Here is an 11,917-nt window from a genome sequence, read left to right as displayed (position 1 = left end):
TTGGGTTCCTTGACCTATAATGAAGATTTTCTGCTGAGCCATCCTCGTCCAGACTCATTTCTACTGGGTAGGGATACCTCTGACTCCTTTTCATTACTCTCGGACTCTATCTGTCTGGCTGTGTCTCCCTGTGACTATTAAATTTTTTTTAATTTGTTTAAGGTAAAGTATCCTCAGTTCCCTCACGTCTCTCCTTCACTGTGTTAATTAGTGCCTTTCCCCACTTCATTTAGGAGAGGCACAAACCCAAGCCCGATCCACCCTGAGATGGATACCATACTTCAGCTGTGGACAAGTGGTTGTATTGACCAAAAATGAAGATTTTCTGCTGAGAATTCTCCCTCTAGACTCATTTCTAGTGGATAGAGATAACTCTGACTCCTTCTGTCCATTTCTCTCTGTCTTGCTGTGTCATCCTGTGACTTTGAATTTTTTTTTCCTTAGGTATTTTGAGGGCTCGCAAGCCTCTCCTTTATTGTGTTGATTGGTGCCATTCTCTACATCATTTAGGAAAGCACAAACCCAGGTCAGGCCCATCTGTGATGGATACTGTACTTCGGCTGTGGTATATTGGACTCTTGACCAAAAATGAAGATTTTCGTCTGAGACGTCACCCTCCAGACTCATTTCTTGTGGGTAGAGACACCTCTGACTCCTTCTCTCCATTACTCTCTGTTTCTCTCTGAACTGCTCTGACTCCCTGTGACTTTTAATTTTTTTTTTTATTTTCTGGGCTCTCAAGCCTCTCCTGTATTGTGTTAATTAGTGCCATGGCCACTTCATTTAGGAAAGACACAAACTCAGGCCAGGCCCATCCTGAGGTGAATATTGTCTTTCATCTGTGAAATATTGGTTTCCTTGACCAAAAATGAAGATTTTTCTGCTGCGACTTCCCCCTCCAGACTGATTTCTAGTGGGTAGGGATACCTCTGACTCCTTCTCTCCATTTCTCTCTGTTTCTGTCTTCATGTGTCTTTTTGTGACTTTTTTAAAGAAAATTTAAAGTTAAAATATTCTCTGGGCTCTAAAACTTTTCTTTGTTGTGTTAATTGGTGCAATTTTCCACTTCATTTAGAAAATGCACAAGCCCTGGCCTGGCCCATCCTGAGGTGGATACCGTACTTCAAGTGTGAAATATTGTTTTCCTTGACCAAAAATGAAGATTTCCTGCAGAGACTTCTCTTTCCACACTCATTTCTAGTGAGTAGAGATACCTCTCACTCCTTCTCTCCATTTGTCTCTCTCTCTGTCTTGCTGTGTCTCCCTGTGACTTTTATTTTATTTTTTTTTAAAGACAAGTATTCTCTGGGCTCTCAAGCCTCTCCTATTTGTGTTAATTGGTGCTTTTCTCCACTTCATTTAGGAAAGGCACAAACTCAGAGTAGACTCATCCTGAAATGAATATCGTACTTTAGCTGTGAAAATATTGGTTTCTTTGACCAAAAATGAAGATTTTCTGCTGAGACTTCCCCCTACAGACTCATTTCTAGTGGGTAGGGATACTTCTGACTCCGTCTCTCCATTTCTCTCTCTCTCTGTGTCTCCTTGAGGCTTTTCATTTATTAAATTTTTTTTAAGGTAAGTACTCTCTGGACGTGAAGACTCTTGGATACTGTGTTAATTGATGCCATTTCCCACTTCACTTAGGAAAGGCTCAAACCCAGGCCAGGCCCATCCTGTGGTGGATACCATACTTCAGCTGCGAAATACAGGATTCCTTGACAAAAAATGAAGATTTTCTGCTTAGATTTCCATCTCCTGGCTCATTTCTAGTGCGTAGGGATACCTCTGACTGCTTCTCTCCGTTTCTCTCTGTCTCTCTCTGTCTCTCTGTGTCTCCCTGTGACTTTTAATTTTATTAAGTTTTTTTAAGGTGAAGTACTTTCTTGGCTTTCAAGCCTCTCCTGTATGGTGTATATTATTGGTGCCTTTCCCCACTTTGCTTAGGAAAGGCAGAAACCCATCTTAGGCCCATCCTAAGATGGATACCATATTTCAGCTGCGAAATATTGGTTTCCCTCACCAAAATTAAAGATTTTCTGCTGATACTTCCCCTTCCAGACTCATTTCTAGTGGGTAGGGATACCTCTGACTCCTCTCCATTTCTCTCTGGCTCTGTCTTGTTGTGTCTCCCTGTGACTTTTGATTTTTTAAAATTTTCATTATTTTTATTAATTAATTTATTTTACATGCTTTCACTAAACATCACCACAGCATACAAAATGTGATTTTTCCAGCCAGAATGCACTGTACAGTGGCCTAATCATACATGTTATCATCAACAAATAATTTTCCATTTATTCTTTCTTGTATATACTTTTTTTCCCTTTATTTCTCTCACTCTTCCATTTCCCATCCTCCTCCCACCTCTGGTATCTGCATTTCCTTTCCATTCCTTTATTCATTCCCACATTGTATTGATTCACAAAGTATCTTAATTAATCTAAATACTTTCAATAGTAAGTTCAGGTGATATATATCTGTGAACAAAAGTTGACTTTAGGCATGAAATTGTGGGTCGAATGAATATATTATAAAATAGCACATAGCTGAGGCTAAATAGCTTACTGTGGTCACTAAGAAGGCATTTTTAAAATACATTTTTTAATTTCTAGAAAGGAAGTTTTAGCTTTAATAAACCAAAATTAAAAAAAAATGTTAAGAGAACTTTGCTTAATACTTAAATTCAGGGAGCAGGTTAGGATTCTGTTCAAATAGTAGGTACATGGACCTGTCCACAACTCAAGAGAAGACAAAACTCCTTAACACTGGAAGACAAAGCATAGAAGATCAGTAATGTTTTAGTCAAAAGTCATAAAGTTCTATTTCACTTCAGTTTTCCTGACATAGCACTCACTTCAGAACTTCTTGGCAAGCTGGTCTGATGTTGGTGAATTCATTCATGATTTGCTTATCTGAGAATGCTCTTGTCTTCTCTTCCCATATGAAGGATAATCTTGCCAGACATAATATTCTTGGTTGAAATTGTTTTTCACGCAACACTTTGAACATATTTTCCAATTCGTTTTTGTTCACATTGTTTCTGAAGAGAGGTTCACTATTAGCCTGATGGGATATTCTTTGTAGGTAACTTGCCGTTTCTCTCTTGCCAATCTTTTTATCTTGTCTTTGTCTGTGGTTTTGATCCATCGGGCTATAATGTGTGTTGGAGAAGATCTTCTTGGATTGACCCTCTTTAGGGTCCTTTGTATTTCTCTCATCTGGATCTTTGAATGCTTCTTGAGGTTTGGGAAATTTTCTTGCAGGATTTTATGAACTAGATTATCAATGCCCTTATTAGTCTCTTCACCTTCTGGTATACCAATTATCTGGATGTTTGGATGTTTGTTGATATCTAGGATTTCTCATATATTTTTTCATTTTGAGGGCTATTTTCCCAATCTTAGAGGTGGATTTTTCTAGGCCAGTGATGATATCTTCTACATCTGAGATTCAATTTTCTGTATGATCTAGTCCACTCTTAATACTTTCAAAGGAGGTGTTGACATCCTTTATTATATTGTAAAGTGTGTAATTCCTCTTTTAGATCTTGCAAGAATTTCCTCATCTCCTGGAACTCATCAACTTCTTTCTCCTTTCTCTTTAGCAGTTCATTATCTCTCTTCTCTTCCATCTCTGTTAGCTTTGTCATTATAAATACTCTAAATTCTTTTTTTTTTTTAAAGAGGTTTTCGCTATAGGGCACATGTGCTTGCCAGGAAGACAGAGAGAGACAGAGATACAGAAAGTGAGAAATCACCCACCCCCCCCGGAGAGTTGGCCATACTGCAATCCCTTCTCCTCCATTCTCCTCTTGGGATCTTGGGCATGCATGCATGCACATGTGCCCAGTGTGAGTTTAAGTCACCAGGTTCAGGACTCGAATTGCGGTCGACTACATGGGAGTCCAGCAACATAGCCATTATGCTAACTGCTGGTCCCAATACTCTAAATTCTTCATCAGACATTTCCATGAGTTCCATTGTACTGTCTGTGGATGAAGAGGAGCTATTCTTTTCCTTTGGGAGAGAGGTATTTTCTTGGTTTTGTGCATTTCTTGTTCCCCTGTGGTGATTTCTAGTCATCTGATGGGTTATTTGTTTCTTCATGATTTCAAGAGGATCAATCTAAGTGATCAGAGGCACACAGGAGGATGGGGTCTGCAAACTCTTTCACGTTGCAATTTTCTCCCTTTGTGTCACAGATTCAGTGGGAGTGGAGGAATATGAAGGCCCAAATAGTATTTGGATTTTGGCAACTTTTCACCGAGATCTGACTAGACACTCAGTGTGTAGAGGCTAAGCAGCAACGTGATGAGGTAAAAGAAAAAAATATAAAAAAGAACAAGGAAAAGCAAGCAAATGAACACAATATTTGTTAATTAAAAAAACAATATCTAGATCTCAGCTCATGGTGGACTCAGTCTTCTTCTGGCCCGCCCTTTCTGTTTGCCTAGATGGGAGGGAATAGGGAAGAAGATTATCATCAATATAAATGAGGATTTTAGAGCCATGAAAAAACTTTACGTTAAAATTTTTTTAAAAAAGAAAAATTTAAAAAATGAAAAGAGACAGAGAGACCGAAAAAGACAGAGAGAAACAGAGAGAAGGATACAGGGCATCTACCAGGGTAAATTCTCAGCAGGACATCTTCATTGCTTTTATCTCTGAAATCTCTAGATCTCTGGTCTTCTCAGAGTTTCTAAGAGATAATTCAAACAGAGTACCATTAGGCTGAAAGAAAAACAGAAAGACTTTTTTTTTTTTTTTAAACTTTTTGCCATTGTGAGAATGGGCTTGCTGGAGGAGAGAAACAAAGAGCAGCAGGAGTGAGGGCTGTGGGACTACCAAGTTTTTCTAAAGGATGGTCACTCCCATAAGGTGGCCTGTTGTGCTACTTACATAGAACAGAACCTTATTAGGAAGTGACTGGTTCCTCTAGGAACATGACTTTAATGACTTATAACAGCTTCAGCGCTGACACAATTATGATCATTCCATTATGATCAAACCTTTCTTACTTGACTTCCATATCATAACTCTGGTCTCTGTATCTGTGACACTGCCTCCTCTGCTTTTATTGACCAAAACCCAATATAAGCATGCATTTTATTATTGTAAAGCCCAGGAGAGAAACGGTATACAATTTGCTAAGCAAAGACTCAGAGTTAGATGAAACTCATAGTGACAGTGCATCAGCCTACAAGAAGGAAGAGCCAATTCAGAAAGATGCATTGCTCAAAAAATCTAGGCGAAGGCCATTTCAACAGTATTTAAAAAGTGATTTATGTTTATCAATTTGACAATAATAGATATAAAAAAAATGAGAGTATTTTATATTTAATTCTGAATGGATTTTAAAGTTGTTTTTGATGTTTTACTCTTATGAATAAAGTTGTTTTGAACTTGCAATAGATCCTCTAGGTGTATACTTAGAAGTAGAAAGTAGTACTATAATGTATACATATTTTCAATGTTACTCTGTCATGTTGAGTAGTTTTCCAAAATGATTCTATCTATTTATATATTATTATTTCAAATTTTTGCCGAAGGGTGCATGCTCTCACTGGAAAGAGACAGATAGAGGGAAAGTGAGAAACCACTTCCCAGGAGAATTAGCTACACTGCAACCCCTTCTTCTTCGTTCTCTTTCTGGGATTTTTGGGCACACACACACACATGCACCCAGTGTGATTTTTCAAGCCACCAGGTCTGAGATTCGAACCACAGTTGACCAGTCCCCAGTGGGACTCCAGCACCTTAACTACCATGCCACATGCTGGCCCAGGGATCCTATCACTGTTTATTTCCATTAGCAGCATATTGATAAACATTGTTTCATGTCCTTGCCCACATAGGACACATTTTGATAGTTATTATTTTTCCAGTGTGATCTTCATTAGCGTTTCCCTAATTAGTAATTTTTATGAACAATTTTTTATGTATTTATGTGTCATGTATCTTGCTATAGAATGCTTCTTATTGCCTTAATTACTTTTTTCCCTCCAATAAATATATTACTTTACTAACTGATTTACTATTCCTTTGCAAATTGATTTGTAGAATGTCTTCACATATGCTCTGGGTAATCCTTTTCATGAAGTGGTATGTTACAAATACCTTTATCCAGTGTACTAAAAGTTTTCACTCTGTAGGGGATGATTAAGTACACGTACAACATACTATAATTTCCTTTTCCCTGATTTCAACTCTGCAAATGGACCTTCACTTCTAATTTGACATAAATTCTTAAAAATATCACTTGTCAGCTCCATTTCCTCCCATTCTTTCTTGAACTTACACAAATCAGGAGGAAGTCCATGCTTTTAACTGAAATCATTCTTGTCTTTGTCGTAAGTTAGTCTTGTATTGCCAGATTCAATAGTTGCTTTCAGGTTGTTATTTTATTAATCATATTAGAAGTATTTTTACTTAATTGCTAATGCATAATTGATCCATTTTTTTTTGAGTGTCACTAAATTCACTCCCTTGGGATTTAGCTGATCATATTGTTAAAAGGTGCTTTGCTTTGTTAAGCCTGAACCTGCCCTCAATCTTCCCAACCTCTAACTGGCTGTGGGCTCGGGGATCACCTCTGGCTCTTGTCTTTTTTAATTTTTTAATTGAAGTTACTTTATTACAAGAATTTATATAAAATAAATAATAAACACAACAGTTAAAAATAAAATTTACACAGAACTAAGAAAGCAAGTGTACAAATTTCAAATGAAAAGCTAATAATAACTACTTTATTAGTTCATTTGAAATTATTCATCTTTACATATATGACACCTTATTTTCTAGACTTAAAATAGTGACTTCCATTATATTATGAAATGTTATAATTTGCCAATAACATGAAATAATAAACATTATTTTAAAAAGACAAACAGATTCTCAAAGTCAAGGATCACAAATACCTTCAAAGAAATCACCAAAACATTTGTATATTTGTTAACAAAACTGCAAATCCAGAAGACAAAATCTACCTGAAATATCTAACCAAATGCCAAAGTACTTAAGTAAGACTCAGCTTGAGATGGTGTAAAGAGAAAAACAAAATCTTATTTACATATGAGGTTTTATACACACATGCAATTTTGTCAATTTATTTAAAAAGCACACACAGAACAGGCACCATCACTTAGAACCTCCTTATACTGCACTGCAACTTAAAGGTCCTTTTGATGATTTCAAGGTTACACAGAAGAATTATTTTTTGTCATGAAGTTGAAATTCCAAATAATTTTTCTTTTGAACTTGTAAAACTTTTCAGTATTCAGTCAAAAGTTTCTAGAGGACAGTGGTCCAGTATTAAAATGTTTTTCCCCCATTAAAAAAAGAAAGAAGTCTATCTGGGGACAACTTAACATAAAGTCCATTTTCCCCAGTAAATTCGCCCTCGATACCCAAATTAGCTTTCACAAATGGCAGAGAAATCTTAAAGGCTGTCTCGCAAGTGGTGCAGATAAGGTTGAAATTACAGAATATGGACAAACACACAGAACACACATAGCAGATTTCAACGAGGTTTCCATGACAGAAGCAAGCAGCCCTGTAGTCAGAGTAAATTGGGGTGGGAGTGTATGGGAGGATGAGCTGAGATCTCTGATCTGGATCAGGAAGAAAACTTCACAGTAAATGCTGCAGGAGGGAGGGCACCCTGGGGACCTTCCAGTATGTCCTCCTGAGATGTCACAGCCTGCTGGAGGAGTCCTGGGTCAGAATCTAAATCACAGGCATCAATCACAATACTCTGTTCCTGCACTGTGAAGGTGACACTCATGAAGGTCATGCACTGCAGCGCTGTCTTCTGCAGCCTCAATCACCGAGATCCTGGCTTTCTTTTCCTGATTATCTCTGGGGAGAAATCCAGCCAGCAGAGTTCTGTATGCTGACCCTTTATGTCACTCTTGTCTTAAGCTCTTCAGCAATATCATTCGCTGCAGTCAACACCTTGTATTTCCTGTCTTTACTCCCTGAGGGATTAAACTCAGAATCGAGATTGCCAGGGTCTCTGAAGAAGTCTCCACGTCTGCCGTTCTTTCTAAGACCAAGAATCCACTCTCCTGGATGTGACTTGGTATTATAGCAGGTTTGTCAGGGCGATTCATGGGTAAATGGGAATTGCCCCGCACCCTCACGGCCTCTATGAATTTAGATAAAGTAAGCTGAGATTCCTTTGATGCTGTGTTACCCACCAAGTTGGGTTGGTATCAACCATGAGAGCCAGAAGATTCAGCTCATCTTTGTCAGAGGCCATGGTTGCCCTGGCATCTCAGCGCCAACCGGCAGCAGGCAGACCGCAGTCTCGTAACCTGAGTTTGCACTTGTTTTCTGTGTGTTTTTCCTCTCTAGAAGCTTTGATCCAAGCTTATAACTGAGTACAATTTTTATTTGTTGAAGTCTCTCTAACTTACACTAGCCCTGATGTAGTACCTGTAGCTTTGAAGTTTGCCTTGAAACCAAGTTTTAAATGATTCAAAGCAACATTTTCACATATGAAGGCTGGAGGTCTCAGGAGAGAAAGCCTAATATCAGATTCTCTGTGTTCTCTGCTGAGGCCAAGGTGATCCTGGGTAAGGGCGGGGTTGATGAGGAGGTGTGCACCCCAAGGAGCCCTCAGGCTGTTTCCTGATAGTTACTCACCCATCACCTCCACCTCTGTGGACCTGAGATATCACAGGAGGCGTCCAGTGTAACCACGGACACGTTATGTCCCTACAGGTCTTGAGCTGACTCCCAGGTCATTTATGCCTTGAAACACACCACCCTGTGGGGGCCGCCTTCAGGAGGTGGGGGCCGCCTTCAGGAGGTGAGAGCTGCTACCTTCCCTGCTTAGTCAGCTTCCTCCTGCGCCTGTGGCCCCCTTTAGGACCTGCTTCCTCCCCTCACTGATGCTGCCTGGGCCATCACTTCAGGCTCCATGACTATCCAAAGTGTGGGATCACCCCCTCCACCAAAGCTGGCTGTCTGCCGTGTGTCAGAAAAATACATTTTCCAGAGAGCAAATCCTAGAAATACTTGTTTCAAACAGTAACTGAGAGCTTCAGACTTCCTGGAAACAACAGAGAACCAGATTTTTCTGTCAGTAGTGGTTCCAGAACACACAGGTGCTGGGGAGGAGGAATAAAGACTAGGGTACTTCCCAAGGTGCTGGCTGTACCATGGCCTCACTATGAAGAAAGTCTGCCGTCCACCTGTGAGCATGCACACCAACAGCCATCTACTTCATCCCAAATTATAACCTAAATAAAATCTTTGCATGACTTTGTGGAGTAAAATATGATTCTTTTTTCCTAAAAGCATTAAACTATTTTTATTAAGCTTAAAGAAAGTACAACTGCAAACAAATACATGACTTCTTCCAAAAGGCCACTTTGTGAAAAAGTATATTCCCATAATGTTCATGGTTTCTTTGAAGTGCTACATCATCTGTGGCTTGAGCATAATCTATAGTTTTAAAAGGTCCTTCAACACAACTCCAGCACTGCTGTTAGTAGACACAGGCAAAGGTGTAAATGTGGGCAAAACATCTGACATAGGTTTCAAAAGAAGATGCCTGGGCCCATGAGGTCCCAGCCCAGTTGGCTTAACAAGAGGAACAGCTGCAGAGCTAGGAACCAAGAAGAGGTTCGCTTCTGTTCTTCTACCAGCTCTGGATTTGGGTACATCTTTAAAACTCTCTGATACATTTGTATCTAGTTTTCTCCCCCTGTGAATCAAGAAGTTTCATATCATCAACAGAAAGCTTTGGTGGTGGAACAGATGGATGAGATTCTGTTTCCAGAAATTTTACAGAAAGTTCTGAAAAAGAACTGTTAAGCACAGATGGCTGATTTGGTCTCAAAGGTGTACTGGGTATACTTTTTGATCCTCCCCCAAGCCATCCGGTCATCCACTTAGTAACCACCATGATCTTGATTTAACAGTTGCTCCATTTCCTCTCTCTCAATACCCAGGATGCTCTCCATTAATCGTAACATTTCATGATGCTGATGTTTTGGTGTGTGGAAATGTCCAATGAAGAGGTTTCTCATTAGAATTTTGTCTACTTTTCCTTCTGTGCTCTTTACTAAGCTCATCCATTTCTTTTGTGCATCATCCAGCATTTCTTGTCAGAGCTCAATATGCTTTTTAAGCTCTTCAACTTGTTCTTCCTTTAGATCTAACCATTTTGTAAGTCTTGATGCTGAGTCCAATGCAGCACTTGCTTCCTCCAAATGGATACCACTTTTCCTTGCAGGTTTTCTGTCTTCTTCTTCCACTCAGCTGCAAGCTGTTTTTCCTCTTCTAGTTCAGCAGAATACATCACTTTTTCCTCTTGCTGGAAATGCTCTAGGATCATCTGTAGGTTGGCTAGTGACAGGGCAAACTGCTCTGCTTGACCTGAGAGACAGACAGCTACAGTGTAGTTTCATCCCTGTGCTTGGAGACCACACTCAGCTGTTCCTGCAGTGACTCCACCTGCACACTGACTCAATGACTCATCAAGTAACATCAAGAAATGTCAAGTTACCTACAAAGGATATCCCATAAGGCTGATGGCAGACCTCTCATCAGAAACAATGCAAGTGAAGAATGAATAGGATAATATATTTAAAGTGTTAAGAGAAACATAATTTCAACCAAGAATGCTGTACCCAGAAAGATTATCCTTCACATGGGAAGACAACAACAAACATTCTCAGATAAACAAAACCTGAAAGAATTTACTAACACTAGGCCAGATCTCCAAGAAGTTCTCAATGGAGTGCTATACCAGGAAAAGTAAATACAGACACACGGAAATAAGAGTTCAAAAACTAAGAAAATGGCCAACTTAATCGTAGGGGCAAGTCTGGAGTTGAATATTATATCCCAGAATTTAATCGGGAAGGTAGAACCAAAACAGAAGATAGATTAAGTACATGAGACTGAACTAGTGAAATAGTATTTTATGACTTTTGACTAAAACACTGTTGATTTTCTTCTAGGGTTTGTTTTCTGGTTTTAAGGATTCTTGTCCTGTCTTGAGCTGTCAATAGGTTCATGTACCTACTATTTGAACAGAATCCTAACCTATTTCCTGGCTTTAAGTTTTAAGCAAATTTCTTTAGCAGTTCTTTGACTTAAAAGAGTTAAAACTGCTTTTCTTGAAATTAAAAAAATAAATAAATATATGTAATAACGGTAAATAAAATTAAATAAATAATTCCCCAAAATATTGGGGGGAAAAAGACACAGACTGGCTGATTGGATAAAAAAACAGAAGCCATCTATATGTGGCTTACAAAAAACACACACACTCACTTTTAAGGACATACATAAACTGAAAGCGAAGGGCTGGAATAAGATATTCCATGCAAATGAGAAAAAATAATAAAGCTGGAGTAGCGATACTGATAGCAGACAAAGTAAATTTTAAGATGAAAGATGTAAGAAGAGACAAAGAAGGACATTATACAGTTAAAAAAAAGACTTGTTCATCAAGAAGATATAATACTTATAAATATCTATGCACCCAACACTGGAGCACCTAAACACATCAAAGAGAGCCTGTTGGTTCTCAGGGGAGACATAGACTGCACACAATAATTGTAGGGAATCTCAACACCCCACTGACTCCTCTGGACAGATAACCTAGACAAAAAATAAACAAACAGATACACGATCTAAATGACATCATCAATCAAGTGGACTTGACAGACATCTACAAAATTTTTTACCCAACAATCACAAAATAAACTTGCCAGACATCTACAAAGTATTTTGCCCACAACTACAAAACTATCCTCGCCCCCACATGGAACATTTTTGAGGATCGACCACATGATTGGGCTAAAACAAATCTTTGTAAATTCAAATGTATACAAACTATATACAACATCTTTTCTGACCACCGTAGAATTAAACTCAAAATGAACTACAGAAAGAGC

At 38.7% G+C, this 11,917-nt stretch overlaps 1 long non-coding RNA gene and 1 pseudogene across 1 annotated transcript; one reads left to right on the top strand and one right to left on the bottom strand.

Moving 5' to 3' along the window:
- LOC114004735 (uncharacterized) lies at positions 1–1,767 on the top strand. The gene is made up of 3 exons (XR_003546808.1): positions 1–67; positions 1,076–1,200; positions 1,648–1,767. It is a non-coding gene; the product is annotated as an uncharacterized LOC114004735 (long non-coding RNA).
- A 5,546-nt stretch (positions 1,768–7,313) lies between these two features.
- On the bottom strand, positions 7,314–8,262 carry LOC102493761 (general transcription factor IIH subunit 3 pseudogene; annotated as a pseudogene).
- Positions 8,263–11,917: the final 3,655 nt, after the last annotated feature.

This window comes from Tupaia chinensis, unplaced genomic scaffold, assembly GCF_000334495.1.
Source record: "Tupaia chinensis unplaced genomic scaffold, TupChi_1.0 Scaffold139776_1, whole genome shotgun sequence".
Lineage (NCBI taxonomy): Eukaryota > Metazoa > Chordata > Mammalia > Scandentia > Tupaiidae > Tupaia > Tupaia belangeri.
This window is presented reverse-complemented; position numbering and strand designations above follow the sequence as displayed.